General features: G+C 37.1%; 1 long non-coding RNA gene across 1 annotated transcript in view; it reads left to right on the top strand.

The window, feature by feature from the left end:
* The window catches only part of LOC123863354 (uncharacterized), a 334785-nt gene extending 326574 nt beyond the window's left edge, over positions 1-8211 (top strand). The window contains exons 6-7 of the long non-coding RNA XR_010406625.1: positions 1578-1778; positions 8082-8211. This is a non-coding gene — a long non-coding RNA (uncharacterized LOC123863354). The remainder of the gene's footprint in view (positions 1-1577; positions 1779-8081) is intronic.
* Positions 8212-19706: the final 11495 nt, after the last annotated feature.

The following is a 19706-nucleotide window of genomic DNA, read 5'->3' as shown; positions in this document are numbered from 1 at the left end:
TTGAATCACAGACCTGTACCTCTGAAACAAATAATACATTATATGTTAAAAAAAAAAAGAAGAAGCAGAAGATAGTAGGAAGGGAAAAATGAAGGGGGGGAATTGGAGGGGGAGATGAACCATGAGAGACTATGGACTCTGAGAAACAAACTGAGGGTTCTAGAGGGGAGGGGGTGGGGGATGGGTTAGCCTGGTGATGGGTATTAAAGAGGGCACGTACTGAATGGAGCACTAGGTGTTATATGCAAACAATGAATTATGGAACACTACATTAAAAACTAATGATGTATGGTGATTAACATAACATAATAAAATAAAAGAAAAAGAAAAAAAAAGAATTCTTTGGGACTTAAGCAACAATTCAGGAAGGATGACCAAGGTTAATTACAACTAAACAAATCTTTCTTATTTCCCAGTATCTGTCAAAGGAGGGCTATTGAGTAGAACTTGTTTTTCAAAGGACAGAAAATTGATGCATTTGGCTGAGGCCCTAACTGTGATTTATCTATTACTTTTTTGATGTATTATACATAGCCAGAGCCTGATGACTATCACCATCTTTACTGGAATCATTAGCAATAGTTTTGTAATTTCTGTTAACTCACATTTCTTCATGGCCTGACCTCTGCTTATCACTTCTGCTTCATCTCCTGTGCTCTTTTTCTTTCTTTCTTTTTTTTTTTTTAAGATTTTATTTATTTATTTGACAGAGAGAGAGAGAGTCCAAGCAGGGGGAGTGGGAGAGGGAGAAGCAGGCTCCCTGCTGAACAGGGGGCCCGATACGGGGCTCGATCCCAGGACCCTGGGATCATGACCTGAGCTGAAGGCAGACGCTTAACTGACTGAGCCACCCTGGTGCCCCATCTTGTGCTCTTTTTCCTACCCACACCCTGCCACCCACCCCAAAAATCACACATGTGGCTTCTGATGGTGGAATACTCTTTGTGCTCTTGCTCCAAGACACATCAAGTCTAGCACTACAATTACTCTGCCACTTCCAAACTGTGTGACTACAATAAATTACTCTATCATCCCATGCCTCAGTTTCCTCATTTGTAAACTTAGAATAGTATTAGTACCTTATTTGGTTGAGAAAGAAGTAAGTGGCGAATGCTTGGTTCATGATAGCTCAAATATTCTTTGGTGCTCTGTCATTTGGTAGCAATGACATATTCCTACTCAGGGACTCTTCTGCTCCGTTTTGCACTCCAAATCTGTTACTATGCTTGGGACTTAATGTGGGTGCTTAAACATTTCAAATTCTGCTTTATGAATATGTATGATAAAAGGAATTCGTTTTGATAGACTACTTGTACATGTAGATTGTTGCATAGCTGTTGAAAAATTAATAACAATTTTATTAAAAATGTTCCTATTGCCTACAGACAACACAGATGCCTTAAAGTATCTCTACAAATTTTATACTGAACAACTGAGAGATATATGTGGATTTGTTTCTTCCTGTAAAAATAATAAATAAATAAATAAATAAGTAAATAAATAAATAAATAAATAATAAATATGTAAAAGGCCCAAAGGAGTCTATTTCATTTTACTTTGATTGTTTTCACTACAAGGAGTACATTCTAGAATTCTCTGGAAGTTCATCCCAGATGTGACTCAAGAGGCGGGCTGACCTGGGTGAGGAGATGGAAATGCATTCCTTCACATTCAGTTCCTTGCTCTGGCGGTTATCACCTCTAACAGGATCTCTGTGCACTCAGCCCTCAGCCCATGTCTCTCACAAACTGCAGAAGGCTGCAGGAAGGCTTTAAAAGGTACGTATTTGTTTTTCCAGGGATTAATGACACCCTTCTTTGTCTAAGTAATGAATTTTACATTGCGTATTTTAAACCTGAGCATTAGTTAATTGCTATAATGCATCTAACAATGTGATTAAAGCTCATTTCCATTAGATCAATTGTCTGATTAATTGGTTACCAGTTAGCCTCTCCAGGTATAGTTTTTCTCTTGTAAGCACTAAAAACAACATCTTTCCAGGAGCCTCCAAAATGCATACTGTAAGCCAGTTGCCACAGCCAAAATGGAATTATTTATTCACGCATTTTATTGGCATCAATGTTTGACAGTTGTGGCAAATAGCAGCATAACAAATACAGAGAAGTGTTTTGAATGTAAGTTTTCCTCTTGTGACACTTAATTTTGCTGTCACACATTCACTTCAAAACCCTCACTGCGTTCTACAGAATCCCAAAACATTCCCTTCATCTGTTTGTTTTCCTTATTTCTCCATTAGATTTCCCTTGACTTCCCACAGACACTGTACTCTGTTCAGTTTTCTTCACATCTAAATCTTTTTTTTCTAATCTCTGTGGATAAAAATGAATAAACCAACAAAACATGCATCAGTTAACTAAAAGACCACTGAAATTTAAATATATATGCTCATATAAATATATAAAACCCAAGACTGTCACTTAGTTCTTTTCTGCTCACTCAGCAAATCAGTCAACATATCCTTATATTTCTCATTTTCTTGTCATTCTTTTTCTGCTATTTCACCCTGGGCTTCATCATTCTCTGCCCATATGACTGCAGTAGCTTCTTACCAGGTCTCCCAGGCTCTAATTTAACCACATTGCTAGTTTCTTCTATTCAATATGGCTGGTGTAACTCCCCATTTGCATCTTGGTCATTTCTTTGCTTAAAAACTAGTAGTGCCTATTATTTATTTATCAAAGTGAAACTTTTTAGCTCTTCAAACATAAAGTCAAGTACTGAGTTCGGGCCAGTGGAATGTGAGCCAAGGTGATGTGCCCATCTGCATGCCTAGACCACAAAACCTGCCACACCCCTGGTCATATGCTTCCTCTCTTCCATCATCTGTTGGCTGAATGTAGGGAATTCAGTGCACAACTCTGAGGTGATGGGGGGTGCTGGAACAAATAGATTAAAAAGATTAGTGTCCTTGAATAACTTCATGGTGCAGGGCTCTTTGCCCCCAAATCCCACTCCTGCCATTGGCTTCTTACATAAGCAAGAAAGAAAATTTTATTTTGTGATGACAGGGCGTATTTGTTGAAGCAGTTAGTCAGTTAGCCTAATATGTATCAGTTATGTGATACCAGTGTTGTCAGTGCAAATCAAGATTAACAAACTTGTTGGGAGATTAATATGTGAGTTTGGGACTTTTTGTTTAGTATTTTTATTAGTTCCTTGTGTGTGGCTTTTGAACATAACAGTCTTTTATTTTTATAATTCTTTAAGCAAATGATATTTAATCTTGATTTGGAGCATTTGAAAATGTTTATTCATTTTTTTTATTCATTCATGCATGCAACAAACATTTATTTAGCATCTATTTTGTCCCAGGTATTACATTCATACAAACAGGAAAGGAAAAAAACAGGTTATATTTTCAATTAAAAAAAAACTTAATGGATTATATTACAGTCTTACCTTGAGCCCATTTACTACTTAATTGTCATGCTCACTATAAAACCTCAACAATGTTATCACTCCTCTCAGAATCCCAAGTGATTAGAGTCTCATTTTCAGGCCTTATCTGAGACACCAGAATTGTTCTGCTGCCTGATTCTTCCTAGGGTTTGATGCTAATGGAAGAGATTTTTTTTTTTTTTAATTTTGATTCTGAAGGAAGAATTCTCTTTTACAGAATTCTTACCCATGTACAAAATCAACATAGATTTTCTTTTGCAAGCACCCATTACTTTAGGCATTTTCATGACTTGAGTGTTCTGATGGCAACGCCATGATAAAGAAAGCACTTCCTATCACTTCTGGAAGTTGAATTTTTGAAGTTAGGCAAGCAGGACTAGGGACAGGGAAAGGAAATCTAATCTGACATGGTCCAGCACTGAAGGAGTTGTCATTCTTGGCCATTTCTGCTTTCAACCATCCTTCTCTCTGTCATCTGATTAAAGTCTCTCTCTCTTACCTGAGGGTTTAAAACTGACATTTACTAGCTCACCACTTTGAATTCCACACTTTGGATAAGGTGGAGGGTCTTCACATGATTTCAGAATCCTATTTTGTTTCTTGATAGCACCAGTGGTTCATTCTTCACTTTTCCTGCTATTAGAAAGTATATATGCCAAGAGCTTTAGGTTTGACTCCTAGGTTCCTTAAAATAAAATGCTGACTCATCATTTACTAGGTCAGTCTTGTCAATGCCATTCTTGGGTGTGTGTGAGATTGTTAGGCAATTCCTCATAATATCTTTCACAGTCTTTCTGAATGTCTAGGAGTGGAAGTATGTCAAGAAAGTTCAAAAGAGGGGGGAGGGATATAAAAAGAAGCCTGAAGTTTGGTTTCCGAGCCTGGCTCTGGAATCACACCTGAAAGCTGTAGGGACCAGCCACTATAGACTACATTGGTAACCCTCTTAGTTTTTCCCATACTTTAATGGGCTCAATAAAATGATGACACTCATCCCATTGCTTTTTCATTAGTTGTTTGTTTCCCATGCTTGAACAAAAGGATCACATGCTAACTTTGAATCAAATATATTCGAAACAAATATATCCAGTGAAGTTTTGGTGACTAAGGAAGTGAATAAGTGGAGTGTCCTTTACATTTGATCATCATCTAGTCTAACAGGATGAAATAATTGAGCTAAAGACTTAGTCACTCTATGAGCACTGATTTCCCATCTAGGCTTTTTATAAAATAAGAGTAGGAAAGGAAAAAAAAATAGTAGCAAGAAAAAGGAGTTAAGGATAGAACAGTATAGATGGGGAGGGATAGGTGAAGGCTTATTCATTAAACTAAAGAGAACAGAAGAGATCAAAAAGCGGGAAGAGATAGGATTTATAGATGCAGATAGAGAAGAGCCATGAAAGAGATTAAAATGTTGGTGGAATCAGCCAGTAAACATTATAGGCAAGTAGTTCTCTGACCTACCTAATAGGATGTTGTGAAGATGTAGTAGGGTAAACCACAGAGTTTCTCAGAGGGAGGCTGCACTGTAGATAAGGAAGTCCCATTATTCCATATTATTATTTTCCTTTCATGTTGGGCGGATGTACCAGTCACGGTTGGAGTTTCCTTTCAGCCAAATAGCTCCCATATGCTACATAATGCTGCTGCTGATTAAAATCCTATGGAAGATTCAGGCTGTATCTGGAACAATAGCAGTCTGAATTCGATTTATCGGTCTTCTGGGGAAGCAAAGATAATCAAATTTCCCCCTTCAGCAACTTTGGGGCCAAGCCATTTGCCGAGATGACAATGGATGTGAGTCGAACACTTTCAGTTTGTACACCTGCTGCCTGTTAATCACAAGTTTCTGACATTTTGTGAGGGCTTTTTCCCCCAATTCACATCTTATTGGCTTTATCATTTAAAGGCAAGGGCACTTCTGTAAACTAGTTATAGAGACATGCATGAAAAATGAGGGAGATCACTAGGGAGACAAAGTTATGGGTGATGTGAGGAAAAACACAATCTTTAGTCAGAGAAATCTAGGTTCCAATATGCTTTTTAATTTATTAGTATGTGACCTGAACAAGTGATTTAAGCCCTCTGAGCTTTGGTTCCCTTACCTGTAAGATGGGGATAATGATATGTATATCAGAGGATTGCCTTGTGCATTAAATTACATACGTTGTTTTGCTGTGCATTCTGGAAAAATCTAGATAGTGAGAACTGAAAAAAACTCTTGTCATGAATACTCCATTGAAACTCCTGCACCAAGAGACTTGGCCAAACTTTAACATGGCTTCTCCAAGCCTAAGGCCTCGTGTTCCTGGGACAACCCTGCCCTCTTAGGAGTTTCTGCCTGGAAAAACTCAGGGCTTAGAATATATTGTTTGTTCTAGGCAACACCTGATCTTGCTTCCTTACAGCATTTACTAAAAAAAGCCTTATAATTGTAAATCTTTTCTCTGACCCTTTGAGATGTATATATATCTCCTACAACTCAGGAGTATCTATCTCAAGGTCTTGCAAGCCATTTCTTTGAAATGTAATCATCAGGAAGAAGAGGGCCTATTTCCCCTAGTCTCTATGGAAGACTGGATTTCTCCTACTTCAATAATTGTCAGGTAGCAGAGACAGCTGTCTGGCCTAATCACATTTATAATGGCCAGTCCTTTGTAATTTTGAGTCCCTACTTTGATTTCTTCCCTACACCCTCATTCTCTCTTTAAAACACCCAGGCTGGGCGCCTGGGTGGCTCAGTTGGTTAAGTGACTGCCTTCGGCTCAGGTCATGATCCTGGAGTCCCTGGATCGAGTCCTGCATCGGGCTCCCTGCTCGGCAGGGAGTCTGCTTCTCCCTCTGACCCTCCCCCCTCTCGTGTGCTCTCTCTCAAATAAATAAATAAAATCTTTAAAAATAAATAAATAAATAAATAAAACGCCCAGGCTGTTAAGCATCCAACTCTTGATTTCGGCTCAGGTCGCGATCTCGGGGTCATGAGATTGAGCCCCAGGTCAGGCTCTGCACTGAGCGTGGAGTCTGCTTGAGATGATTTCTCCCTCTCCCTTTGCCCCCTCCCCCTGTGCAAGCTCTCTCTTTCTCTCTAAATAAATACATAAAATCTTAAAAAAAAAGTTTTTTTCTTAATATGCCCGGTCCTACTGAATGGGAGAAGCTATTTGCAAATGATGTATCCAATAAAATGTTAATATCCAAAACTCACACATCTCAACATCAAAAATACAAATGTCCAGTTAAAAAGTGGGCAGAGGAATTGACACATGAAAAGATGATCAGCATCACTATTTATCAGGGAAACGTAAATCAAAGCCACAGTGAGATATTGGCTCACATTAGTCAGAATGGCTAGTAACCAAAAGACAAGAAATAACAAGTATTAGTGAGGATGTATAGAAAAGGGAACCCCCATGCACTGTTGGTGGGAAGGTACATTGGTGCAGTCAATATAGAAAAAATTATGGAGGTTCCACAAAAAAATAAAAATGGAAATACCATACAATCTAGAGAGTATTATGCTAAGTAAAATAAGTCAGGCAGAAAAAGACACATACCATATAATTTCACTTATATGTGGAATCTAAAAAAATAAAATGAACACACACACACACACACACACCAGAAACAAACTCATAAACACAGAGAACAAACTGGTTGTGTCAGAGAGGGGTGGGTGGGAGGATGAGCAAAATATATGGAGGGGATTAAGAGGTACAAACTTCAAGTTATAAAATAAGTAAGTCACAAGGATGAAAAGTACAGCATAGGGAATACAGTCAATAATAATATAATAACTTTGTACGGTGACTACATTTATTGCGGTGAGCATTCTATAATGTATAGAATTGTCAAATCATTCTTGTACACAAGAAACTAATACATCATATGTCAACTCTACTTCAATTAAGAAAAATGCCCAATCACCTCTGCAAATCAGACTGGAGCTCAGCTCTTTCCCCTACTGTCAATATTTACTGAATAAAATCTGTTTTCACTGCTTTAACTAATGTCTGGCTTTGTTTATCTTTGATAGTTGAGGCTGGCTTTGTGGTGACATCTACCAAGCCTCTGCCCTCTGATCTCTTTTCATGATGTGTGTGTGTGTGTTCTCAAGGAGAGGGTGAGATTGAATCTTGTCAGGAAAGGTCATGGGAAGAAATTGGGAAAATGTGAGAAGGTTGTCTGTTTCCTGATCTGATTCTGGCAATAGGCCTGAGGTCATGGGAAGAAATTGGGAAAATGTGAGAAGGTTGTCTGTTTCCTGATCTGATTCTGGCAATAGCCCTGAGGGCTAGTTTCTGCATATAAATTTTTCAAAGGTCAAAAATATAACTTAAACAAGCTTTCATTATTTTAGCTTAAACCAAAATGGAATTTCAGGTGGATCCAGCTTTAGGAAAGGCTAGATGCAGAGATTTAAAGGATGAAATTAGGGTTCTATTTCTCTCTGTAGATCACGCTGTCCAATAAAATGCTTTATCCAGTACAATAGTCTATGTGACTATTAGCACTTGAAGTGTGGCTAATGGCAACTAAGGAAATGAATGTTTTAATTTAATTTAAATGAATTCAAGTATAAAAAGCCACATGTAGCCAGTGGCTAATTAGATGGCACAACTCTAAATCATGCTGTGCTTCCCTCTCGTTGGCTTTATTCTCAGACTGTCTTCATATGGTGTCAAGATGGTTCCTGGAAGCTCCACACTTACTGGTTACTAAAGATGATGATGTCACAGAAAGATAGAAACCATCTTGTCTTCAACAGCCTCCTCAACTCCTGAGAAGGAGGTTGCTCAGGTAAGTCATAATGTGCAAGAGGATGGACACTTTCATGGTCCCCCCTGAGTCACAACCTGCTGTGGGTCATTACATTCACTGCCCTTCCAGAATTGCTTTGAGTTTGGGGGGGCAGTTATCAAATGGTGGTTAAAACACTTTGTGAGACAGGGCAAAAGTAGTAATACCCTGTGGTCTTGGTGACAAAGTGCCGCACAGAATGAAGGTCTAGAACATGACCATAGAGAGGAGTTGGCACCTAAAGTCCTGGTCAAGCAGCAGTAGAATCTATACTTTATAAAACAGTGTCCTCAAAATAATAGCAGTAGCAGCATCCAAGACACATTCAAGAAACCTCATGTGTAGAGAGCAATAAAGAGGGTAGGAGAGTGAAGGACAATAAAAACATGGTGGATGCCATATGGCTTCTCTAACTGGTATTCTGCTTCACAAGCACATGATAAACACTGCAAGAACTTTCAGAGTACTGGGGAGATTTTGGTAGGAAGCTGGAATATCTGTGAGTAAAGGTGGGAGATAATACAGGAAATAAAACTTTACTATTAATATGACAATAGCTGTGTTCAAGGGCTGGTAAAGCTGTGACATTTGGATTCTATGTTAAAACACTTGGAAGTATTAGGTGTTTGAATTTTAAGACCTGCCATTACCAGTGTGTATGCACATACACACATACACCCACATTCATTCCTTGAGTGTTCTGTGCTTTATTGATATTGGAGGAATAAAAAGACATTTTAGAGTTAACTTCCAACTTAACATATCCTTTATAACTATGAGGGCTCATTTTCTGAAACCCTAAGTGTTAGAAAACTTCATGTTGGAAGCAAATTCATAAACAAGGACTAACGTTCAGCCATTCTACAACAGTATAGCCATCCTAGTGCTAAAATATAAAAATGCTTTTGGATGGGTTTTATATAGCAACTTTCTTGAGTCCCTCAAGTTTTCTTCTGCTCCTTATTGCTTCAGCACTCCTGCCTCTTGCCACAATCCAGCAATTGAAGGGTTAACTTTCAGCATGGCCAGGGCCTCCAGCATCAAGATACTATTCTAAACCAGCTGAAGTTCAGATTAGTCAGCGCTCTTGCCATTCATTTTCTCTAAAATCTGAATTGCTAAGCACCTTTCCAAGGAAATCCAAGATGATCAGTTCATGCTCTACCAGCATTGTATTTTGCCTGTTGCTACTCATCCACCTAAACTGTTACCAATTTGCTGATAACATAACTTTTATATCCTCTTGTGATCACAAAGATAATAATGGAATATTTAAGACATATTTCCTTATTTAGAGAAACCACAAAGTGCTTTATAACCAATGAATATAGTAAAATGGAGTTAAAATTTGATTTTGTAGTGATGCAGCCCACAGTGAAAATTTGAGAAAATGGTGCAAGTCTGACAGAAGACCATCTTGTCTAAAGAAAGCTGCCATTGGTAGCTGTAAGTTAGATAGTCATGATTAAAACTTTATGGATAGATAGGAGATACAATCAGCTGTGACAAAAACTATGATCAATAAGCTTTATCATTTCCAATCTCATAGCCTGAAGTCTTTACCTTACAGTTAAACATGTGGGTCATGGGTAGAGAAATTCATGATGTGATTGGCTGAGGATGCTCATATTCTCTGTGAAGAACTCCTATGTCCATGGTTTTGGCCTTCCTTCTGGAAGTGATACCTGCTTTATATTTATATATAATTTATATCCATGTTGTTATCTTGATGGTATATAGCAGTGTCTTGTCAAATACACATACACACACATACACATGTGCGCATATGCACACACAATTTTAGTTATTGAGGTACATAGTTTGTTTAGTTAGATCATGGTTAAACTGTTTTTGGAGATTTTTGTGGTGGCCAAGTGATTAAAAGGTTTGGAAAAAGCTGTGGCCTTAATTCAAGACAGATTGGATCAATAATTCTGAAGACAAAACTGTGGCTGTCAATAAGTCTAAAACCTTGAGAGGACCAGAGAATGTTTCAGCGTTAGGACACTGGTTATAAGAATACATTGTTTTGCAGTGTTTTGATGGTTTAGATTTTTGACAGCTACTGTAGTATAAGTCTCAACTCTGTTGCCAGCTGATAGACACATCATGCTGGAGATAAATCAGTGGATTCAAATAGGTTCTTCACTTCTTTTCTTTAGACCATCTTTTCTCTTTCTTCAGATGTATATCAAAACCTAGAGCGGTGACTCTTGTCTCTCTACCTCATTACCCTAAAACTGTAAAAAAAGTTTTAAGTTTGTGAATTCCAAATGTGAACATTTCAGAGGTCAGACTTCTCTAACTCACAATCATATCACAGGACAGTAACACAGGAGCTAGCAATTTAAATCTATACTGCTTAAATTTGTTTATGAAGGAAAATTATGGCAACTGCTGTGATTGCTGAAAATCCAACCTCAGCATTTGAGAGCAAACTCATTTTGAGTAAGATATTTAAAGAAGAAAGAAGTGCCATATGTCATCAGCTGGCATAATTTAACTTGCAAATCACATGTTGGCAAGAGGTAGCTGGCAGCAGATGGCTGAACTCTACTGTGTTTCAGACCCCAGACCTATCCTTTCCCATTTTGTGTTGGAAATCTAATTAAATGCCTTTTTATCACCATCAGATTAATTATAAACAAGTCTTTTTATCTGGTTGGAAACTGACCTTTGTTTAACAAGCTTTACCCCTAGTGCTCTATTTTTTCAAGATACTGAAGAAGAATTTTTTTTTCAAGCTGAAATATGCAAACTACATACAACTAATCTTCATATCTTAAATCCCATGAGCTACTACTTAGGCCAAATATGAGGCATTTATTTTCTATTTAGAATATAAACTGCTATTAACTTAAGAGTACCTACTAATTTAATTTCAATACTTTTTAGTTAATTCAATGGAAATTATTGAAAGACAACTTTCTTTCAAATAATCCCCCACTTTTTAAAAATTTGCGTTATGCCAGTTTGCTTTTACAAAAGACCTACATTTGTACCTGTTCTTAACTAATTGAAAGAAATCTCAAAATGATTTTTACTAAAAAAAAAAAAAAAAAGGCAAAAAGTGAAAATAGCATTCGGCATTTGTTTTGCAATGAGCCAAACCATTATAGGGGCATCACACACCCCAAGCAGTGACAGTGGCACCACCAAGCTTCTTCCCCAGGAACTGTACTCAACATCTCAGCATCAACCCACCGTATCTTTGAACTGTGGCTGTAAGCATTTGTGCTTTATTTATTTTGTGCATCCATTAGCAAGATGTGCCCTAAGGTATCAGAAAAGCCTAAGAGAGGTTATTTTTGGGGTCTGAGAATGCTAAAAAACTTTTCCATATAAATTAATGGTTATTGCTTCTTCGCTTTATACCATTTTGACTCATGAAAGGTTTCAGAAACACTCTACTTTTGGATAATGGGGAAAACCTATATTATGTTTGTAGGTGTGTTTGGGAAGTATTTACTGCTTGGTGTTCTCTGGGCTTAGATCTGTGGTTTTTTTGTAATGTATTGATTTTGAAAAATTCTTGGTCATTACGTAATTAAGTATTTTTTCCTTCTCTCTTCTCTTTATGATTCCAGTTGCATTCATCTTAGACCATTCAATATTGTCCGTCATCTCTTGGATGAGCTGTTATTTTGTTTGTTTCATGCTTATCGGTTGGAAGATTTTTCTTGATCTATCTCCAAGTTTACTGTTTCTTTTCTTTAGCATGTTGATTATACTAATGAGTTCACAAAGTGATTCTTCTCTTCTGTAATCATGCTCTCCATTTCTTTCATTTCTATGTGGTTATTTCTCATAGTTTACATCTCACTTGAAATTCCATATCTATTCATGCACATTGTCTATCTTTTCCTTCAGAATCTGTGTCATGTTATCCAAAGTTATTTTAAATTGTCTGACAGTTCCAACATGTGGATCATATTTGAATCTGGTTCTGTTTATTGTTTTGTCTCTTGACAGTGTATCATTACTTGCACGTGTGTGTGTGTGTGTGCGTGTGTGTTGTAATTGCTTATTTGTGTATGCTGCATTTTGATTGAAAGCTGGATATCTTGTATAGAACAGTAGAGACAAATGTAAATAGTATTTATGCCTGGGAATAGGCATGCCTTTTCCTATTTTAAGAGTTTGTGTCAGTATAGCTGAGAATTGAGCTGAGTTTATTTTTTGTTATTTTAGTTTCTATGGTTACTCTCAGGGCACCACAACCTTCAAATTTCTCTTGTCTTAACTTGAACTTAAAGTGAGGAATACTTTTCAGAGGATTTTTCTCAATATCTGCTTACCATTCAGTTTTAGGTCTTTCCTTTGTGCCTGAGAAGACTAGCTAGTCTGATAGAGAAAGGTGGAAGAGGGCAAAAGGGAGTCATTCTCTGTTATTCTGGTTCAGTCTCCATCTGAGGCAGGCACTATACTTATGATCTTGGGAATGGAGGTTTTTTGTTTTTGTGTTTGTTTTTAATGGTCATACTCCTCCTGCAAAGGTAGGAGATCTCTAAGTGATCTGGGCTTGGGGTATTTTCCTGTCCCTCCCCGAGGCCAGAGGGTGTTTTCTTGTTTCCTTCATTTACTTGCAATGAACATTTACCTCTGGCTTGATTGAGAGTGACAGTGTTTGTTGCTCTTTCCACAGCAGCTAAACTTTTGCTCCATAGAGAAGATAGGGGAGAAGGTTCTATGTGAAGCTTTATCTTTTCCACAACAGCTATTGTTCCCCTTTCCCATACCTATACCAAGATAGAAGCTTTCTCCCATGCTCCTAATCTCTCTTATAAGTATACAGTGAAGTCTGTGGAGATGATATACATAGGTGCAATTTTTCCTTGTGACTACAGCTCCCAGGGATTCTGTATACTCATGTTAGTTCAAAGTAGGCCTTCAACAATTTGTTAGAAATTGTAGTTGAATTCTTTCAACTTTCAACAGCTTATACAGGGTCCAACATTTACCCCAAGAAAACAAATGTTCATATCCTGTTTCTCCTTTCAGGAGAATGTCTTCTATTAGATTTTGTGTTACTTGACTGCCCTACTACCTCAGCTCTCTGATAAATCCAAGGGCAACTATAAATTTGGAGATTTCTCTCTCTTTTATTGTAAAGGTAGGAATGATGTTCTTTCCAGCTTTCTACATTCTAAGTAGAAATCAGATCACTCTCTCTTGTTTTATTTATTTATTTTTAATTTTTAGAAAAGATTTTTATTTATTTATTTGACAGAGAGAGGGAGAGAGAGAGAGAGCACAGGCAGGGGCAATGGCAGAGGGAGAGGGAGAAGCAGACTCTGCTGAACAGGGAGCCTGACACAGGGCCCAATCCCAGGACCCTGGGATCATGACCTAAGCCGAAGGCAGACACTTAACTGACTGAGCCACCCCCCAGGTGCCCTCTCTCTTGTTTTAGTCACTAGTTTTTGTATATTACAGTTCATTTGTATATTGGAGAAAGAAACAATCATTCATTCCTAATCCCCTTTTATACCATTAGCTTAAAATTTATACATTAATAGAAGAAATAATCTAATAATGACAAAATTATTTCTGGGAAATAACCTAATACTTCTTGGAATGTTGAGCACATACCTGTGGATTTATTCTGTCAAAATACTTTGGTCCATTGGCATATAGGGCTTCTATTATGTCATCTACAACCAGATGGCATGGAAGTACCAGTTCTGTCATCATAAACTCATGGAGTAACAAGCAAGTTAATTAAACACATGTCCTTTTTTCCTGACATTAATTGCACCACCATATGATAAAAGATGTTAAAATTAAACTTTATAAGATTCTATTTTCCCTGGCAATAACAGGTTTCCCTGCTTTCTAAAAGTAGAGCATTCCTATGAAATCTTTTGTAAGCTGAAATGGTGTAAAAGGAAGAAGCAATTGTTATTAATTTATATGGAAAAAATGTTTAGCATTCCCAGAACCCAGAAATAACCTCTCAGCCTTTTCTGATACTTTAGGACACATCTTGCTAACGGATGCACAAAATAGAGATAAAGCACAGATGCTTACAGACACAATTCAAAGCTATGGCAGCCTAATGCTGAGATGCCGAGTGTATTTAATTGTTTATAATTAATGTTTATAATTAACCTAACACTGGGAAGCAGCTTGGTGGTGCCAGCTCTCCCTGCTCAGGGTACATTTTGCTTCTATAAGGGCTTTGCTGAAAAACAAAGATTGATTGCTATTTTAGCTTTTTTTTTTTTTTAAATAAAAGCAAAAACCCTCTTGGGATTTCTCCTCATTAACAATAACAGGTACAAATGTAGGTCTTTTGTAGTAACAAAGTGGTGTAACACAAACTTTTGGAAAGGAGGGGATACCTGTTTTCAAACCACTATAATCCAAAGACAAGGAGAAAATCTTGAAGGCTGCCAGATAAAAAGCCACATTACATACAAAGAAACAAAAATAAGGATTGGAACAGACTTATCACTATGAACTGTGAAATTTAGAGACAAGGGAGTAACATTTTAAAGTTATATAAGAAAAAAACCCATACTCAAAGAAAATATTTTACAAAATTAAAGGAGAAAAAAAGATTTTTGCAAAATACAAGAACAAAGAGAATTCATTATAAGCTGACCTATTAAAGGTATTAAAGGGAGTTCTCCAGAAATAAGGACTAAGATATCAGACAATAAGTAGGATCTATAAAAATAAAGAAAAAGAATGCCAGAAATGGCATTCATGAAGGAAAATATAAAATTTATTTTTCTTATTTTTAATTTATCCCCAAAGCAAACATTGTATCAAAGTAGTGCATGTTTATGATATATGTAAAATGTATGGTAACAATAGAACAAAGGATAAGGAAGGGATTGGAATTACACTAATGTAAGTTCCATATAGTCCATGATTAAAGGAATATATTGTAAATTCTAGGGCAATCATTAGGACATTTAAAACCTATATAAAAAATAACCCCAAATTTGAGATAAGAGAGATTTTAAGCCAACCAATTAAATAATGACATTAAATTTGAACTGTGAAAAAACATACAAAATAAGATTTTCAGATTAGATAAAAACAAAATGTTACACCCAACTATATTCTGTCAATAAGACCCACTTTACATATAAAGAAATAGGTTAAAGCAAAAATACAAAAAAAGATACAATGTGAAAACACTAATCAAAAGAAAGCTAGAGTGGCTATATTAATATCAGACAAACTAGACTTCAGAACAAGGGGCATTACCAGGATAATGATAATGATAAAGGGTACAAGTCAACAAATAAACAATAATATTAAATATGTATGAACCTAACAACATAATTTAAAATATATGAAATAAAACTGAATAGAATGGATAGGAGAAATACATTCACAATTACAGTTAGAGATTTCAACTTTCAGCAATAGATTAAGCAAACAGAAAGAAAGAATTAAGGAAGCAGAAGCTCTTAACAGTACTATCAACCAAATGGATCTAGATACATATAAAACTCTACTCATTGCAGTAATAGAGTACATTTTCCTCAAGTGTGTATGGGACGTTCACCAATACAGATCTTATTGTAGACAGATCCGTATAAAGAAATAGAAATTATTTAAGGTATGCTCTCAGATCAAATGGGATTTAAACTAGAAACCAATAACAATAGGATAATTAGAAAATCTCTAAATATGAACACTTGTATTAGTGTTGAACTAAGAAATGAACACTTTAAATAGCCCATGTTTCAAAGAGAATGTCACAAAGGGAATCCAAACATATTTTGAATTGAGTGAAAATTAAAATTGAACATAGAAAAATTTGTGGAGAACAGCTAAAACACTGTTTAGAGGTAAATTTATAGCTTTTAGTGCTTTTATTTGAACAAAAGCAATTTTTTAAAATTAATGATTTAAGATCATACCTTAGGAGACTAGAAATAAAAAGAGAAAATTAAACCCAAAGCAAGTATAATGGAGGAAATAATAGCAGTTAGAGCAGATATCAATGCAATTAAAACAGAAACATATAAGAAAATCAACATAAGCAAAAGCTGGTTCTTTGAAAATGTCAATAAGTTGTTGAACCTTTAGTCAGTTGAATCACATAAAAAGAGAGAAGATGCAAATTGTAAATATTGGAATGAAATAGTGGGGACCTGGGCTTGCCTTGTCCCTGCAACATAGCTAGATTAACATCAAATCATTTTGAACACCTAGGAAATTGATCTGAAGATTAAGAGAACAATCTGCAGAATTAGAGGGAAAGAACATAGCAGGTCTGGGGTGCAGAGACATGAATTGGTGGAGAGAAAAGCCATGGTGCTATGGAAAGGAGGGAGCCCTTTCCGCAGAGAAGAGAAAGAGAAAGAGAGAGGGGGAGAGAGAGAAGCAGGTTGGGTTTGCACAAGAAAAACACTTCCCTAAAACCATTACTGGGGAGTCAAGAGGAACTGACTATGGTAAGATTTTGCAAGCTGTGGAGCTCAGATTCTGAGGTTTTGGAAGTCTGCACCATTCTCTGGAGTCAATCCAGGCAGGTGTGGCAGCCCTCCTGGGGAGGAGGGTGGACAGTGTGGTGTAGAGATCCCCTGGGTCACACTGGGAGAGAACGCTCCCCTTCCTGGAGTGAATTTGGAAGGGGGTATATTGCCTCTTCAGGACAAACGATCCATTGGGCACCATTGAGTGGTCATTCATCAGCAGGACACAGAAGCATTCACAGAGGGCAGATAACCTAGTTGCTGCTTTTTGCTGTGCTTCATCATAAATTCCAGGGCTGTGGACTGCTTTTCTGGGACGAAACAGCACCAGACACAGTGCAGAGAGGCTCTCCTCCAGAGGAGGGCAGTGGGTCTGTGCCTTGCTGGGTCCTTTAAGATTTGGAGTTTTGAATCCCAGCTACTCACCAAAGATAGAACTGTGGTGACAGTTAACATAATGTATTATTGGTTTCAGAGGTACAGGTCTGTGATTCATCAGTCTTAAATAATATCCAGTGCTCATTACTACACATACCCTCCTTAATGTCCATCACCCAATTACCCCATCCCTCCACCACCCTCCCCTCCAGTAACCCTCAGTGGGTTTCCTGTGATTAATAGTCTCTTATCGTTTGTCTTCCTCTCTGGCTTCATCTTGGTTTTTTTTTTTCTCTCTTCACCTATGATCCTCTGTTTTGTTTCTTAAATTACACATATCAGTGAGATCATATGATATATGTCTTTCTCTGATTGACTTATTTCACTTAGAATAATACCCTCTAGTTCCAACCATGTCTTTGCAAATGGCAAGATTTCATTCTTTTTGATGGCTGAGTAATATTCCATTGTATAAATATATACCACATCTTCTTTATCCATTCATCTCTCGATGGACATCTGGGTTCTTTCCATAGTTTGGCTATTGTGGACGTTACTGCTATAAACATTGGGGTGCAGGTGCCCCTTTGGATCACTACATTTCTATCTTTGGGGTAAATACCCAGTAGTGCAATTTCTGGGTCATAGGGTAGCTCTATTTTCAACTTTTTGAGGAACCTCTATACCGTCTTCCAGAGTGGCTGCACCAGCTTGCATTCCTACCAACAGTGTAAGAGGGTTTCCCTTTGTCCCCACATCCTCGCCAACATCTGTCATTTCCTGACTTGTTAGTTTTAGCCATTCTGACTGGTGTGAGGTGATATCTCATTGTGGTTTTGATTTGTATTTCCCTGATGCCAAGTGATGTTGAGCATTTTTCATGAATACAGCATCCTTTCTTGATAAAAATTTTCAAGAAAGTAGGGATAGAATACCTCAAAATCATAAAGGCCGTATATGAAAGACCCACAGCTAATATCATCCTCAGTGGGGAAAAACAGAGCTTTTCCCCTAAGATCAGGAACAAGAGAGAGATGTCTACTTTCACCACTGTTGTTCAACATAGTACTAGGAAGTCCTAGCATCAGCAATCAGACAACAAAATGAAATAAAAGGCATCCAAATCAGCAAAGAAGTCAGACTTTCACTGTTTGCAGATGACATGATACTTTATGTAGAAAACCTGAAAGACTCCACCAAAAAATTGTTAGAATTGATATATGAATTCAGCACAGTTGCAGGATGTAAAATCAACGTACAGAAATCTGTTGCATTTCTATACACAAATAAGGAAGAAGCAGAAAGAGAAATCAAGGAATTGATCCCATTTACAATTGCACCAAAAACTATAACATACCTAGGAGTAAACCTAACCAAAGAGGTAAAAGGTCTGTACTCTAAAAATTATAGAACACTTATGAAAGAAATTGGAGAAGACACAAAGAAATGGAAAAATATCCCATGCTCATGGATTGGAAGAACCAACATTGTTAAAATGTCTATACTACCCAAAGAAATCTATCCATTTAATGCAATCCCTATTAAAATAACGCCAGCATTTTTCACAGAGCTAGAAGAAACAATCCTAAAATTTGTATGGAACCAGAAAAGACTCCAAATAGCCAAAGTAATATTGAAAAAGAAAAAGGAAAACTGGTGGCATCACAATCCGGACTTCAAGCTGTATTACAAAGCTGTAATCATCAAGACAGTATAGGCACAAAAACAGACAAATAAACCAGTGGAACAGAATAGAGAACCCAGAAATGGACCCACAAATATATGGTCAACTAATCTTTGACAAAGCAGAAAGAATATCCAATGGAAAAAAGTCTCTTCAACAAATGGTGTTGGGAAAACTGGACAACAACACACAGAAGAATGAAACTGGACCACTTTCTTACACCATACATAAAGAGAAATTCAAAATGGATGAAACATCTAAATGTGAGACAGGAAACCATCAAAATCCTAGAGGAGAACACAGGCAGTAACCTCTTTGACCTTGGCTATAGCAACTTCTTATTAGACACATCTCTGGAGGCAAGGGAAACAAAAGTAAAAATGAACTTGAGACTTCAGCAAGATAAAAAGCTTCTGCACAGCAAGGGAAACAATCAACAAAACTAAAAGGCAGCCTACAGAATGGGAGAAGATATTTGCAAATGGCATATCAAATAAAGGGCTAGTATCAAAAATCTATAAAGAACTTATTAAACTCAAGACTCAAAAAATAAATAATCCTGCAAAAAAAATAACAATCCAGTTAAGAAATGGGCAGAAGACATGAACAGACATTTCTCTGAAGAAGACATACAAATAGCTAACAGACACATGGAAAGATGTTCAACATCACTCGGCATCAGGGAAATACTAATCAAAACCACAATGAGATACCACCTCACACCTGTCAAAATGGCTATAATTAACAACTCAGGAAACAACAGATGTCCATGAGGATGAGGAGAAAGGGGAACGCTCTTACACTGTTGGTGGGAATGCAAACTTCCCAGGCACTCTGGAAAACAGTTGGAGGTTCCTCAAAAAGTTAAAAATAGAACTACCCTACAACCCAGCAATTGCACTACTAGATATTTATCCAAAAAATACAAAAATAGTGATTTGAAGGGGCACATGCAATCCCCCACCCCCAATGTTTATAGCAACATT

Source organism: Mirounga angustirostris, unplaced genomic scaffold, assembly GCF_029215605.1.
Source record: "Mirounga angustirostris isolate CCGP_5_RB_7025 unplaced genomic scaffold, mMirAng1.0.hap1 SCAF_1, whole genome shotgun sequence".
NCBI lineage: Eukaryota > Metazoa > Chordata > Mammalia > Carnivora > Phocidae > Mirounga > Mirounga angustirostris.
The sequence above is the reverse complement of the archived record's forward strand: the minus strand, read 5'-3'. Positions and strand labels throughout refer to the sequence as shown.